This window comes from Lissotriton helveticus, chromosome 10 (assembly GCF_964261635.1).
Source record: "Lissotriton helveticus chromosome 10, aLisHel1.1, whole genome shotgun sequence".
In the NCBI taxonomy this organism is placed as follows: Eukaryota; Metazoa; Chordata; class Amphibia; order Caudata; family Salamandridae; genus Lissotriton; species Lissotriton helveticus.
The window spans coordinates 1,171,724,295-1,171,740,519 of NC_136071.1; the positions used below are offsets into that span (position 1 = coordinate 1,171,724,295).

Sequence of the window (16,225 nt, forward strand, 5' to 3'; positions counted from 1 at the left end):
AAATGCTGCGGAACCTTAGACAGTCTGGGATCAAAATCTCGTAATACATAGTGACCCTTAAAGTCACGTAGGAACAGACGTATTCCCTCCGGGGAACAACATATAACTGCACCTAACTCTTTCAGTGTTTTAATGCCCAATAGATTTTCTGGGCATGACTTAGTAAGTAACAGATCAGTAGTGCGGGACAATGGACCTACTTCTAGAGTAACTGGCTTTGAAATCTCATTAACGATAGGCTTTCCTGAAAATCCAAGGGAAACATTTCTTGAGCCTGAGAGCGGAGCCCCTGGAACTTCGGCATGACTAATTGTGGTCCTACTTGCCCCTGTATCAATCAAAAACTTTCTGTCTTTCCCTAATACTTGACTGTGAACATAGGGACCATCTTGATCTACAGGTATCTCGATGAGAGGCAAGCCTACCTCCCTCTCTAGGCTGTTTCATGAATATGGCTGGTACTCTGGATACTCAGACTGTGCATACTGGTACATCTGCGATGTAACATGCTGGGTTGCAGCAATAGGCTGCGGTGCTGTAACTGTCTGTGGTGCATTCTGTGACTGAGGAGTCTGTGAAACTTGTTCTTGTCTAGGCGGACGTGGTCTTTCTTTAGTCTTACCAGTAGCTATGTTATGTTTCAGAACTGTACACTCGTTTATGAAATGACCTGGCTGTTTACAATAATTGCAGTTCCCTTTAACGGGTGCTGCAGGATGACTGGCTTGATTCGGACCCCTCTTCTGACTGTCTTGAGGAACAGATTGTGCAACTAGTACTTTCATTTTCGTGTCTTTCATACGTTTTCTCTCGTGTTCTTGCTCTTCCCTGATTCTATTCTGGTGATACTGAAGCATCTGGAGCATCTGGGACGGAGTATTAGCTTGCCAGGTACTTTCGACTTTCAAAACTCGGTTTTTAACTTGTGGGCTTGAATTCTCGACTAATTTAGTAACGAAAAGGTGAGGGTATGACTCACTACTTGTCTTGAGGCCACTGTTGATACTAAAGCACTTTTCAAACCTAGAATAAAAATCACTAATGTCTTCTTCTTGTTTCTGTTTACAGGCTGAGATTGCATCCCAGTCTTCCTTTTTCGTTGTTAATAATCTGGGTAAAACTTGAATCAATAATTCTGGTAATTCTTTACATTTATCTCCAAGACCAGTACCTGGTACACGTATCTTATCTTCAGCTTCTAGAACTGCCCAATCGATCTTTTTCTCTCCCACCTCCCATTCTTTTTCCTTTAGCTTTTCATACACCCCTGCGGGCAACAGGACCTTTAACATTTTAATGATATCTGGGTAAGTGTATTCTCCCATACGGAGCATGTCTTTTAATTCTCTATGGAACCCTGCTGGATCTTTGTCATGACAGGGAATTAATTTCTTCATTTCGAGGAGTTCCATCTTTGTGATCGGAGTGTATACAAACACTCGCTGCATTTCGCCACCCGCTCCTCTGACTGGGTGGACTTCTCGTAACGGATTCTGTCTGTCTATGTAGAATGATTTACTTTCTGGGGGTGAGACATGAACAAAATGCGGGTTCAAGAATGTTCTATATTTGTGACGTTGTTCTAGAATGACACTAATTAAATCGGTACCTAGACCTCTCCATTTATACCGGAGTAACTCGTTCAGGATATCATGTAACGGGCCTGGATCAGAATGTTGACCCTCATACAGAGTAATGAGGTGCTGAATCATATACATACCCACCAGTCGCTGCTCGGCCGGGGGCAATTTCAGAAACATTTGTGCCACTATTTCGTCTGGAAAAGTGGTAGAATCAGTAATCCATCGGACTGCTGATCGGGCTAGTTCCTGTTCATGCATGGTACTTAACTCACTATAACCGATTCGTGATTTCAGAATGTGATCGGTAGCTTGAAATACTTGTTCTAGGGAACCTTGTTCTGGTGCTGAATGATGGAAAGTAGACTTGGGTTCTAGACGTAAATGGCGATCTGGAAATCTAGGTTTTCCTACATACGCTATTCTGGCAGTATTCTCATCGTCTTCCTCTTCAGGATCAGAGGTACTTTCTTTCTCGCTTACTTGTGCTGCTTTACGCTGTTCGTGTATCTTTATTATTTCTCTACGGATTTTCTTGTACATACTTTCCATGGCACCAATGGTATTGTGCTTTCCTTCGGCTATATTATCACTCCACTTTGTTAGAGTTTTCATTTCTTCCGGGTCTTTAGACGGGTAATCTTGTTCTCTTATTAGACAGTTAATTAAGAACTTTAATATCATGCGCTGAATCTCGGCTTTCCTTTGAGACATGGCATCACTAATACTTTGTGGGTCATCCCCTGTACGGATGAAACGATATATCCTGTCTAGATCTTCTTTCATATTCGGCAGGGTGACTAGATACTCGGTCACTCTCCTTACGCGTACGGAATATAAAACCATATTAAACTCGCCTGGAACTGGGTCATAGACACATTCGCCAAGGGTTTGCCTGATTTCTGCAACAGACTTATTACTCTTGGGAGTACGCTGTGATGCTTGAGCATGTAATTCGAGTGCTGATAAACGCTTGTATGGCGGCGGGGTTTGAGGAAGACCTCCTCCTGCGGCCCCTAAACTGGAATCATCAACTGATGCTTTTCGTCCTTGCAGGGTCGGTAATTGTAACATGGGCTGGACTTGTATGGCGGGCTGACCCGGGGGGGCTGTTAAGGGCACCCCGGTGTCTGGAGGAGCAGGAATTACCTGATTTACAGGGACCGGCGGAGCGCGAACAGGATTTGCATATTCGGGGACTGTGTCGTCCAGATAGGACGAGATGAAAATATCAGCTGCGGTCGGTTTGTGACGTAGCTTGGTCGGAACTAATGGTGGCGGGAAATTACTGGATGCCTCCGGGGTCGCTTTTGGCAAGCCTTCGGCAAGAAGAGGATACATACCCTTAATGAGGGCATTCCTCTGTCTGTCTGATTGCTCAGTTCTAACTCGTTCACCTATCTCGATTAATTCTCTTTCTTGGGCTCGTTCTTGGGATTCTCTACTTAGTTCTGACTTTCTGATTTCTTTTTCGGTTCTTTTATGAGCTTCTTTGCGCCATAACTCGATGGCATCTTTCTGTGATTGTCTGGCTTTCTTTTTCCATAATGCCTCTTCTACTCGCATGATGCATTCGGCATCCCATGTACCCGATACGGGCCACCTATACTTTTCTTCTAACTGCTTTGTATACTCTACCCATAAATCTAGATACAATATGGCGCTTATGCCATGCTTCTGATACATAAAGTGACCTGGACTGTCCCTGGGCGGGACGGGAACTGCTGCTTCCAGCAGACCCTTTCTAGTTTTTAACTGACGTAACTTGGAAAATATGGGCATGACTGAACTGTAATCTAGACACAATACAATACACAATGAACACGATACTTATACCCCATTCATACCACGACATTAAAATACATGAAAAACATTTAAAATAACAGTTCGAACAGAATACTACCTGGAAATACTGAGAACAGAACACATGAATTTTCTCGAGAACAGAAACTGACTAGAACAGAAACTAGATGCACTGCTGAAACAGTACGAAACTTACCGGTCTCTTAAAGAGACACGTCAGGACCCGCATCCACCGGAGTGAACACTTCGTTTGTGGGACTGTGTACCACCAACCCACAGACCAGAGTCAATGAAATTGACCCTGTCTAGATACCACCCCAGTAACGGTACTCACCGGGCAGCAAGAACGGAAGGCCTCGGACTGGACTGGACTGCTACGACGATGACGACGAACTTCGGACTTCGGACTTCAGTTACGGGTGGACCTCCGGATACCTCGGACCTTGGACTCTTGGCTTGGGCTCTGGTCGGGACTCGCCGCGTTCCTCCACCGTCTCGTCTGGATGCTGGACCGCCTCCTCCGTCTCCTCCGTGGGCCTGAGGGATACTTGAGCAGAAATATCTGCCACTGCGCAGAAGAGTTCCGTCACGACTGCAGAGGGTCAGGGGGTCGGCGTGGCTTCACCGACGCGTGGGGAAAGGGCAAGTCCCTGTTCGGGCGCCATTATGTGGTAAATAAATAAATAATACCCTATTTTTGACTAGACATATATCATAACAGATAGCTCAATAAATAAGAGTCAAGATTCGAGGTAGTAGGAGTTTCGCAGGTTTAATACAGCATAAGGACAGAAACAGGACAACCTGCATAGGAATAGGATGACAGGGCCCAGCAGCTGCTGGGGCTTGGTCTGGGATGAGCGCGCCGACTTTTAATAACAATACATGAGCATATATACATAGCGCAAACACATAGCATTACATTGCAGTAGGCGTAGCAGTGGGTGGAGCAGAAGGTGTGACGCGTAGCAGTCGCGAAAGATAAGGGATAAAGAAGGCGTAACTCAGACATGTGATGCGAACATAACAGAATATGTCATGAATGGGGCGGAAACCATGGAGGGGGCTACCTAAGGAGCCGGGACCTCTAACCTGGTGGTGCGCGCAAACTGGTAATGACGTGTTACGAGGAGAAGCTGGGGGCTATGAACTCTGTGCTAGGAGCAGAGACTGAAGTCTGGAGGGTCGGAGCGACATGTACCTAAACCCTATCTAGTATCTGATGTTTAGAGAACATGTTGATACAAACTAGAAGTCATGAGGGGAAAAGCTAACTGACTCCAAGACTGAAGCATGCATTTATTCTACATGTAGTGCGTGATGAAGAATATTAAATGACCATTAAATACAGTATTTCTCTTAACATGGAGCCGCATAGGCTAGACAATGACGGAAACTATTGATGCAGTTCAGTAGCTTAGGAATGCAGAGAAGGAGGACTAAACTGATAGCTGGAATCATAACATGCTCTTGGCAGACTCAGAGGCAGAGCCAAGCTGCACCGGGCACTGCGAGGCAGGAAGTAAGTGAAAGGTCGAGGATACAGGTGGGGGCTGGATCGCTCCTCAGCGAGGGTTCAGGAGACAGGAGCTGAATCTGAATCTGATGTCCGGGCCCTGTTGAGGCCTAGAAACGGGGACTTTATAATGAAATAACGTGCACACTGAGAAACGTGGCAACATAACTTTACATAGGCCTGATACTCATATTACTCATGAGGACTAGGAAATGACATACCAGAGGTGGACACAACTATAATTGCGTCTTGAATCGGACATAGGGAATAACATATGCATATTGGTCATGCACACATAACATATGATGGATGACACGTAGTGACACAGAACATGGCAAAATTTACTTTTCCACAGAGTGGGTATTGTGTTTCTATCTAGGAACCTAATTCGATATTTCTATTTTATGCCCTTGTACGGTTATAATAAATAATATCCTTATACAGGCATAAGAATCATATCCATATTTAGTCGTAGCCCATGCAGTTCACATTAAGCAAGGCTACTTCCCCGGACTCCTAGAAAGCACAACGAGTTCTCTAAACAAACCAAACCAAACCTCCAGCAACCTGTGAAATCCCCATTGCTTTTGTTTTGATTCGTCCTAGAACTCCTGTGAGCACTGTAAGAACGGTCAGTTGTTAGTGACATCTTCATTGACGTCTTATGTCCAACCTTACGTCAAACCCGGCACCTTTCAGGTATAAATATACCAACGTTGCCTTAAGCAAAGACACAGTGGTTTATTGGAGCAGAGCGGCTATCTACTTGCCCGGAAGCCCAGCTGATGCAAGAGCCCACGGTCGCCGCACCTCCCTTTTGACGCACTGAGAGAGACGCTGTCTTTTCTCCTGCCGAGAAATCCAGCTCCGGTGTTTCCAGATACCCTCGCGGGTTACTGGGATATCGAGTCCTGAGAGAGAGATACCAGATCTCCTGCTTTCTAATACCCAGGTACGGAGCTAACTAAACCCTTAAAGAGAATTCTTGATTCAGATTCTTGGCAAAACCAACTTAACTTAAACTGCTACTTACTTACTCCCTCCCACGTATTAGGCATAGGTCAGGTACACCGGAGTAGGCGTATTTAGAAGCACCAGTTGAGTACGTTAGTTAATGTATATATGTATGTATATATTTTATCTATTTTAAAGTATCATATGGCTAAGAAACCATATCAATGCTTTTACAGTATTATTTGATAATACTCCTTTTACTCTACACACTTTACTTTACTATGAGTATTGCAATTGTGGCAATTCATTTCTCTTGCATGAGAAAGAAGACTGCTCAATAAATTACACCTTTTATTGAAAACGCCCGTCTCTCTATTCTCTGCAATCTGGTGAAACTAAGTATGCACACTTGACTGAGTGAAATAGCTGTCTATTGTTTTCACACGACTCTAGAGATACACTCTTATTCTGAGGGAGCAAAGTTGTCATGTTTTATGGTTGTCAGAAGCTAATCCCTTCTTGTCTATCCAGGGAAGTTAAACTCCTTGTTTATTCGAGAAAGTTTCTAGTGACCTCTGAGCTAGCTGGCAAACCTTAAGTCTAATATAGTCAGTAGAGACCTAGATGACCTCAGTCCTACGTCTACACTGCTGTTTATATTATTCCAATGCGCAGAGCCTATTGGGAATATAGGAACTACACTGCACAGTCAGTGCATCAATAGGGAAGGTGTTGGATAGCGGAGCAATAACAATTACAATTCCCACTCCAGTGAGTGCAAGAGTAGGAAACTGTTGGATAGCGGAGGGGCAAAAACTACAATTCCCACTCCAGTGAGTGCAACAGTAGGGAAAGTGTTGGATAGCAGAGGGATAAAATGTACTAGTCCCACTCCAGTGAGTTCATCAATAGTGCATCAATCAATCAAGCATTTGTATAGCACACTACTCACCCATGAGGGTCTCCAGGCGCTGGGGTGTGGTGGGGGTGGCAGCTACTGGTCAAACAGCCAGGTCTTGAGAAGTCTCTTGAAGGTCAGCAGGTCCTGGGTCAGACGCAGGTGGGCAGGGAGGTGTTCCAAGTCTTTGCGGCGAGGTGGGAGAATGATCTTCTGCCTGTGGTTACTCAACGGATGTGGTGGACGGTGGCGAGGGCAAGGTCGACGGAGCGAAGTTGGTGGTTCTGGGTGTAGAAGGACAGTCGTTCGTTGAGGTTTGCTGGTCCTGCGTTGTGGAGTGCTTTGTGAGCGTGGGTGAGGAGTTTGAAGGTGATCCTCTTGTTGACCGGGAGCCAGTGCAGATCTCTAAGGTGGGTGGTGATGTGGCTGTGGCGAGGGAGTCCGAGGATGAGGCGTGCGGAGACATTTTGTATGCGTTGGAGTCTCTTCTGGAGTGTATCTGTGGTTGCTGCATAGAGGGCGTTGCCTTAGCCCAGCCTGCTGCTGCTGAGTGCTTGGGTAACCGTTCTCCTTGTTTCGGTGGGGATCCATCTGTAGATCTTGCGGAGCATGCGGAGGGTGTTGAAGCAGGAGGAGGAAACAGTGTTGACTTGCTGGGTCATAGAGAGCGTTGAGTCCAGGATGAACCCCTCATTGCGTGCGTAGTTAGTGAGTGCCGGGGCAGCTCCCGGCTTGGTCGGCCACCAGGAGTCGTCCCATACGGAGGTGGTGGAGCCGAGGATGAGGACCTCCGTCTTGTCTGAGTTCAGTTTCAGGTGGCTGGTCTTCATCCCATCTGCGACAGACTTCATTCCCTCATGGAGGCTGGATTTGGCGGTGTTTGGGTCCTTGGTGAGGGAGAGGATCAGCTTGGTGTCATGCTCTGACGATGTTGACGAGCGGTGCCATGTAGATGTTGAAGAGTGTCGGGATGAGGGATGATCCTTGGGGTACGCGACAGGTGATCGGGAGGCTTCAGATCGGCACTGGGGAGGCGGACTCTCTGGGTTCTTCTGGTGATGAAGGGGGTGATCCAGTCTAGGGTTTTGCCTCTGATCCCTGAGTTGTGGAGGCATGTGTGCAGGGTGTGGTGGCAGACGATGTTGAAGGTGGCCGAGTGGTCCAGGAGGATGAGGGCCGTGGTTTCGCCCTTGTCCAGTATGGTCCTGATGTCATCAGTGGCGGCGATGAGGGCGGTTTTGGTGCTGTGGTTGCAGCAGAAGCCTGATTGGGAGGAGTCCAGGATGTTGTTCTCTCCAGGAAGTGTGCCAGTTGTCTGTTGGCGGTCTTCTCAATGACTTTCGCCGGGAACGGGAGCAGGGAGATGTGTTGGAAGTTCTTGAGGTCCTTTGGGTCGGCCTTGGGTTTCTTGAGGAGGGCGTTGATCTCGGCGTGTTTCCAGCTCTCAGGGAAGGTGGCGGTGTCGAAGGAGCTGTTGATTATTTTTCGGAGTTGGGGTGCGATGAGGGTGCTTGCCTTGTTCAAGATGTGGTGGGGGCAGGTGTCGGAAGGTGCGCCGGAGTGGATTGTGTTCATGATTTTAATGGTGTCTTCGTCGTTGATGTTGTTCCAGGAGAGCAAAAGGTTGGTGTGTTTGGTCGATGTAGGGTCGGGGGGTATGGCGTCTTTTGTTGGGTCTGGGTGTCGAAGCTGTTGTGGATGTCTGCGATCTTGCGGTGGAAGAAGGTAGCCAGAGAGTCGCAGAGTTCTTGTGACGGCGGTATGTCGCTGGGGGTGGCGAGTTCTTTCACGATGTTGAAGAGCTCTTTGCTGCTGTGTGCATTTTTGTCAGTGTGTTCCTTGAAGGAGGTTCTTTTGGCGGATCGGATGAGTTGGTGGTGTTTGCGTCTGGCGTTCGTGAGAGCTACGTGGTTGTCTGGTGTCTGTACATTGGGCCATTGCTTCTCGAGTCTTCTGCAGGTGCACTTGGAGTTCTGAAGGTCGTCGTTGAACCAGATGACTCTTGTGTCGATGTGCCTGTTGGAGGGTTTCCTGATCGGGGCGAGGGTGTTGGCGCAGTCGTCGATCCATTGTCTGAAGTTGAGGGCTGCTTCGGTTACTTTTTCCCAGTTGCAGTGTGGGATCCATTGCGGTTGGTTGTGTGCGGTGTGTTTCTTGAAGGAGAAGTGGATGCAGTGGTGGTCGGTCCAGTGGAGTTTGGTGGTGTGGCTGAAGGTGACGTGGTCGCTGGCGGAGAAGATGGGGTCGAGCGTGTGTCCGGTTTAATATTCATTAAAAAACAAAATGAAACGCATAAAATGTAATTAACTTCCCACCCTTTATACCTATAATCCCCACAACCTACACCTAAAATTATTTATTAATACCTGAAATGAGAGAAAGGTAGCATTCAAACTCTATTTGTTTTAATTAGACCCTAGGGAACAAATGGGTTTATAGCTTTTTTCTGAATGACATATAGTCATCAGTAAGACGAATTTCCAGTGGGAGTTTATTCCAGTGAGTAACTGCCAGATGAGAGAAAGAGCGGCCCCCTGCTCTGGCCTTCTTAATCCTTAAATTAAACTGTAAAAAGATTATTTACACAATTAAAAAACGTTTTCAATTAAATAAATAACAGTATTTAACAACTAATTATAAAGTGAGTAAAATTCTATACTCCCCACCTTTCACCCCTATAAACCCAAAACCCACAAACAAATAATAATTAAACAATTACACTAATTATCAATTAATTCATATTTATTATCAACTAATCATGAATTAATTAAAAATAAATTACTTCTCACCATTTACCCCTACAAACATCACAGCCGCACCTAAAATTAATTACAGAATTGAAATAATTGTCAATTAATTAATTAATATTAATTAACAACTAATTATAAATTAATTAAAAATAGATTACTTCCCCCCTTTACACCCTATAAACCCCACAACCAAATTTTACCCAATAAAAATTTAAAACACAATTATTATAAAATCTCAATTAAAAAATATTAGTAAATAAATGTATTCATTAATTTATTATAATTAAATTACTTCCCACCTTATACCCCTATAAACCTACAACCCGCTACAGAACTAAAAAACGCAAAATTTAATTAACATAAAATTAATAACTACTAAAAATGGAACATATATTAAAAACATAAACAATACTTATACAAAAATACATCACATACATTTAAAATATATATACTAAAATACATAACACAAATTAAAAAAATTATATATTAAACAACTATGGGCCATATGTAGGTAAATTGCCAATACCGAATCCTTAATACCGATTCATACCGAATCGGTATTAAGAATGAGGTAAACGTGATGTAGGTAAAAAATCGTTAAACATTACCGAATCGTTGCAAATCGGTATTAAATACCGATTGTGAACTGATCGGTAATAAAAATACATACCGAAAGGCCATTACCGAATCGGTGTTACCGAATCCACACCCAAAACGGAATTACCGAATCGGTAATTCAAAAAATAGCGTTTTGGTGAATCAGCCAATCCTGATACACCCATTAACTTCCCAAACAGGAAGTTGCCACACCCAGCCAGGTGCACAGGGCCTGGAGCACACTGTGAGGCAGGCAGGCAGGCAGGAGAGCTGAGGAGCCAGCAGCAACACAGCCAAGAAAAAATAAAACAACAACCACTGAACAAGCATTGCAATGGCAAGCCAGGACAAGGAGAAGGAGGCAGGTGAAAGAAAAAGAAAACTCAAGTTCAGCGACAAGGAGCTTGAGATCCTGATCGAGGATGTCACCCAAGAGTACCACAAGCTGTTTGGAGCCCAGTCCCAACAAGTGCCAGACGCACAGAAGAGGCAAATATGGAGTGGCATTCGGGACAAGATCAATGCCATAGGTGTGACCCTGCGCACCATAGAGGACATCAGAAAGAGGTGGTACGACCTCAGAAAAACAGCAAAACAGAGGATGGCAGAGAGACATAGGCTGGCTGGGAAAACTGGAGGAGGAAAAAATCGTGCCCCAGTGCCAACACCACTGGAACAGATGGTAGAGTCCACCATCCAGCGGGAGAGTGTGAGCGGCATAGGAGACGCAGGCAGCTCCGCCAGAGCAGCTAGAAAACAAGGTAAGAAGCATGCCCAGCATGCTGCCCTACCCCCTCCCCAACCCCAACCCCCATAGTGGTAAATGTGCTCCCACTCCACACCATGTCTTACTGCTTACCTGCAATGCATTCTGGGTGATGTAGTCAGTGTGAAATCATGATCAGGACTGTCAGGGCAGCTAACACAATAGCATGGTAATTGAATAGGACAGGTCAGGATAACCACTGTGCACTGTTGGCATGTACTTTAATGCAATGGCATTGCAGACAGAGCATTGAGAATATTTACATTTGTGTCATTTCAGGCGAGTCATCTCGCAGTGCAGCTGAGGGCAGCAGAGGCAGGTCTGCCAGGCCAGAGGGGAGTGGACGGGATGAAGACAGCATGCCTGCAGGGAACACCAGTTCTGCGCCATCGCAGCCAGCCAATCCTCCACCACAGCCATCACCACAGCGCCAGGGAGGTCCGCAATCCCCCCTCACTCAGTCACCACTGCGACGTTCACCAACACCACCACCACCACCACCACCACCACCACAGTCAGGCAGGAGGCATGCCGTGAACACCCTCCAGCAGATGGAGGCGTCGGAGGAGGAGGGCAGCCAGCGCGCACGAAGTCCTATCGTAGAGAGATCCAACAGGGAGCGGGCTGGTTCTGCATCCGAGGGTGCGAACATCTCATCACGACGCCGCAGGGCAAGGCCAGACAGTCCAGTGGCAGTTGAGCAGGGTGACAGTGTGTTTGATGGACTGGAAGGCAACATGCTGAAGGTCCAGCGCCTGCAATGGAGGGAGATGAAGTCATTACACAGGGAGGTGGCAAACATTAACAGACATATGCACAAGATGGAGAAGGGTATCAGTGCCATGGGGGAGAATATGTCTGCAGGGATGGAGAGGGTAGCAACCTCGGTGGACAACCTCTGCAGCCAGCTGGAGCAGGACCGTGTTGGCATGCGCCGGGAGAGACAGAGACTCCAGGACTATACCAAGTCGGTGAACCGGCTGGCCACTACGACATCACTGATGTGTCGCCGGTCCATCGCCATGCAGGAGGAGATGGCGCATTGCAGCAGGGATGTGGCCAGGGGGATGGTGTCCATGACCTCAGTGCTAGAGCTCATGCAGAATGCTAAGGCCTCAAATATGGAAGGGGGGGGGGGCAGTGAGGAGGCTACCAGCCGTGGTAGCATTACACCCTCACCCACCGAGTGCAGGAGGCGTAGTGGACGTAATGTCCCAGCACAGGAACGGTCCGACTCACCAGTCTGTGTCGATGGGGAACATGCACGTGCAGCACGGGGACGCAAGAAGTGAAGGACACTGGCTGTCCACATGCATGTGATGGGTGATGTAACCCATGTCCAATTGGACAATGCTCACAATGCTGGAGGTGTGCCAAATAAACACCTCTACATGTAATTTGAAATGCCTCAGTGTCGTTACTCACTCAGAAATAGTGTGATGTAATCTCTGCCCGTCTATGTCTCCCATCATGTTCAATAGCAGCACCAGCCGCGCTGGGCTCTGGCTGAGGGTTGTCCTCGTCCTCGTCCTCTGACTCAGTTAGTTCCACTGCTGTTCCTTTTTTAGTGGCCAGATTGTGTAGCATTGCACACGTAGCAATGATCTTGCAACATTTGATGGGGCTGTACAGACGCGCACCTCCTGTTTTGTGGAGGCAACGGAATCTGCTTTTGAGCAAACCAAAAGTGCGCTCCACCACGTTGCGTGTGCTCCTATGTGCCACATTGTATCTCCTCTCCCTTCGGGTGGTTGGGTTCAGATATGGTGTGAGGAGAAAAGGCCGGAGGGCATATGCGCTGTCACCTATGATGAGAAGTAAGTTGCATTGATTGGTGTGACCAACAGCTTGTGCCAGGGTGTACATCAGGGTGTGTGACATTTACTTACCAAGTATGTATCCGTCGGCAAATTCACCAGCAAGCAGACGTGTATGTATGCCACTGTTCCTGAAGATGTAAGCATCGTGGGTACTCCCGGGGTATTTTGCCACGATGTCTGTTATTATGTGTTTAGCATTGCAGATCACCTGCACATTGATTGAGTGGGTGGATTTGCGGTTCCTGTAAATGTATTCACTTGCTGCAGGTGGGCAGATGGGAATGTGGGTCCCATCGATGCAGCCGATCACGTGGGGGAAGTGGGCAAGTTGATAGAACTCCAGCTTGGTTCTCTGCAGCTCCGCCTGCGTACTGGGGAAGGATATGTAATGTTCCATTTTGTCCATCATGGCGTCTAGGAAGGTGTTGAAGAACCGGGATAGGCAGCTCTGTGATACTCCACCCACTGCTGCTATGACACCCTGGAAACTTCCTGATGCAAGGAGGTGCAGGCAGCAGAGTACCTGGACATCGGTGGGGATTGCGTGGGCCCTTGGCGTCTGATGCTCCAGATAGGGTCTTAGGTCCCGTATTAGCTCCAGGATGGTTTGTGGGTGCAATCTGTATCTCTCGTGTATTTCTGCCTCTGTCAACTGGAACAGAGTGATGCGTACTCTGTACACCTGCTCCTCACGTCTCCAGATCCTCATTCCTGCTGCTCTCAGGCGTAGCCGCCTTGCTATGAGATAGAGGCCTGCCATTGTGTTCACACTGATGCATTTTGGGTCTGTTTATATAGACTCCTCCTGATTACCACATGCTCCTGAAACGTGGTATTTAACGATTCGTTATTACCGATTTTGGCCAAAATCGGTATTACCGGGGTTTGCTACATAGCATATTTGGGGGTTTTACTGATTCGTTTATACCGATTCGGTATTCATTTTTTTCGGTAATTCCTAGTCGGTAACTTATTGTTTTTACCGATTCGTTATTATCGACTCTATTCGGTATTACCTACATCTCACATGGCTAACTTTTTGTCGGTAACACCGAAAATGACCCTTTTTCGGTGTTACCGATCGGTATTTGGCCACCTACATATGGCCCTAGATGAGTTAGGCTATCTCATGGGAGAACTAGTGCTTATCTAACAGTGATTTTATGTGAATGAGATGTACAAATTCTTATATATTTTTAGTAAACAACCATTGTTGTATTGTTTTTCTTTTTTTCTGTACCATACGTTTAACCTCATGATGAAGGACAATGATGTCCAAAATGCATTGAGGATTCAAAGATTGAACATTCAATAAAATATTGAAATGGATAAATAAGAAATTAAATGGTTAAGGATTCAATAATCTTAATTTTCAAGTGAAAAAAACAGTTGCAAGATTAATTGATTATCTAATTGAGTAAAATTGTGGCACTATTGAATCCCTATTGGGGACACAAAGGAGTGCCAGGGGGACACTACGCTTGTTTTGTGAAGTGAAACAGTGGGTAATAATCTGACTTTTCATTACAGTTCTTTAGACACCACATCGAACTGTCCACCTGTTCCCAATTGAAAGTTATTGCTTATTAAATGTAATGAGGTAACCCAATGTCATCCTGTAAGAGAAGTAGGCATTACAGTAGTGAAAAACACATTTAGGTGGTTTTCACTTTCAGGACATGTCCAACTTTTTTAATTCACTGCACCCTGCCCTCTGGGCTGTTTAGGGATTACTCTTCGGGTGACTTATATGTATTTAACTCGTTGCCTGCGGCAGGAATTCCAGCCAGGTGCTGGACATTCCAATCGCGGACGGGGTCGTGACAGAACCAAGCCGTCATGCGCACTGGCCACCCGTGGCTCATGACGGCTTGGTTCCATCACGAGCATCGAACGGGTTAAAAGGAAGGCTTAGGCCTGGCACATGGTTTATTTTGCTAACTCAAACTAGTAGTTTAAAACTACACACACAGGCTGCAATGGCAGGTCCGAGACATATGTTATGGGCTACTTAAGTGAATGGCACAATCAGTGTTGCAGACTCACTAGTAGCATTTGATTTACAGAGCAAGGATACAAGCAATACTACTTTACCATGGACTTAATTAATGTGCCAATTGTGTATAAGACTATTTAAACATGTTTAAAGGAGATAGCACAAGAACTTTAGCATATATATATATATATATATGTATATATATATTGCAGCTCAAAAAGCACCAGAGCGCCGCACTCCCAGGCGGGTGCCTCCGTTGCGAGGGTGCACACGCAAATCCAATTCTGCTCCACCTCCCAATAGCGAAATCTCCCGCAGGAAGAAAGGAAGCTCTCTCGGAGGTACGTATTCACAAATTTATTTTACCACAGCAAACTGACGCGTTTCGGTCGGAACCTTTCTCTAAGTATATATATATATATATATCAAAATATCTATTGCCTGTCCCGTCTATGCCATCATTCTTTCCTAATGTGTATTTCAACAAAATGCCTTTTTCCTTATTCGATATATATATATATATATATATTTATTTTTTTAAATTAGTCATTGTTTATGTACATTTGTTACACATTAAACAGTAATGACAAAACAACCGAATGCTACCTTTTTTTGCTGTCGAATAAGTTACTGCTGAATAATATCCTGTGGGCTTAAAATACTGACGATCTATCCAAAGAAGTACGCATTTGTCATTGCGTCTTTGGTTCTTATAACCTGCATCCACTGTTCCCTGTGGTCGTCTGTGCTTTGTCAGTTTTAAAGTGCTGTGATTAGAGCCAGGTTTGCTGCATTTGAATCATTGTTTTAACCTCTTTGGTTGGGCAGTAGAAACAGAAGTCACATTATTGTGCTGCATGTGCCTGTCTGTTTTTGGAAGTGTGAATTTGTTCGTGCGGGAAAGGGGGTTCTAGAAAGCAGACATCTCTTAAATGTGCCTGCCTTATCAGGTAAATTGATGGCGTTTATATTTAATGTCTTTTTCATTTTTCAGTCGACCTACATTTGTGGTGTAGACGAATACATCCCTTGACAATGATTATACTGTGGCATTTTGCGTTTCTGCCTCTTTAAAAATTCAGTCTCCTCTATTTGCCCTATTAATTGTTGATATGTTGCCATCCACAAGACAAAAATTAGAGCTGTAATTAAATAATCATGTGATGTTCCTCAGTGCCAATGAGAGCAAGCTCGTCTTTCCAGGCCCTGATGGTCACTGATTATTCTATTAAAATTGCCTTGTTTTTATTTTTCTTCTTTACCTAAACGTTGCTCTTGTTTTCCCAAAAAACAGAAGCAAATAGACAAGGCATTGCTTTGGTGCGCAAGCCCACAAAGACACCATGGAGAGAAATACATTTTCTGAATTTGGGGAAGGGTTGGTTCAACTGAAAGAGCTGCATCAGTGGCAGGATTGTGCGCCATTTGATTTACACTGCTGTTTTGGCTGGAGTGGATGCATGTAGGGAATGCCAGGAGAATTACAAAAGGAGCAGGGTATTAAAATTCAGAAATGATTAAAATTGAAATAAAAGGATGCTGCCT

At 45.6% G+C, this 16,225-nt stretch overlaps 1 protein-coding gene across 13 annotated transcripts in view; it reads left to right on the forward strand.

Moving 5' to 3' along the window:
* Positions 1-16,225, forward strand: part of SATB1 (SATB homeobox 1) — a 1,317,576-nt gene that overhangs the window by 418,955 nt on the left and 882,396 nt on the right. The window lies entirely within an intron of this gene.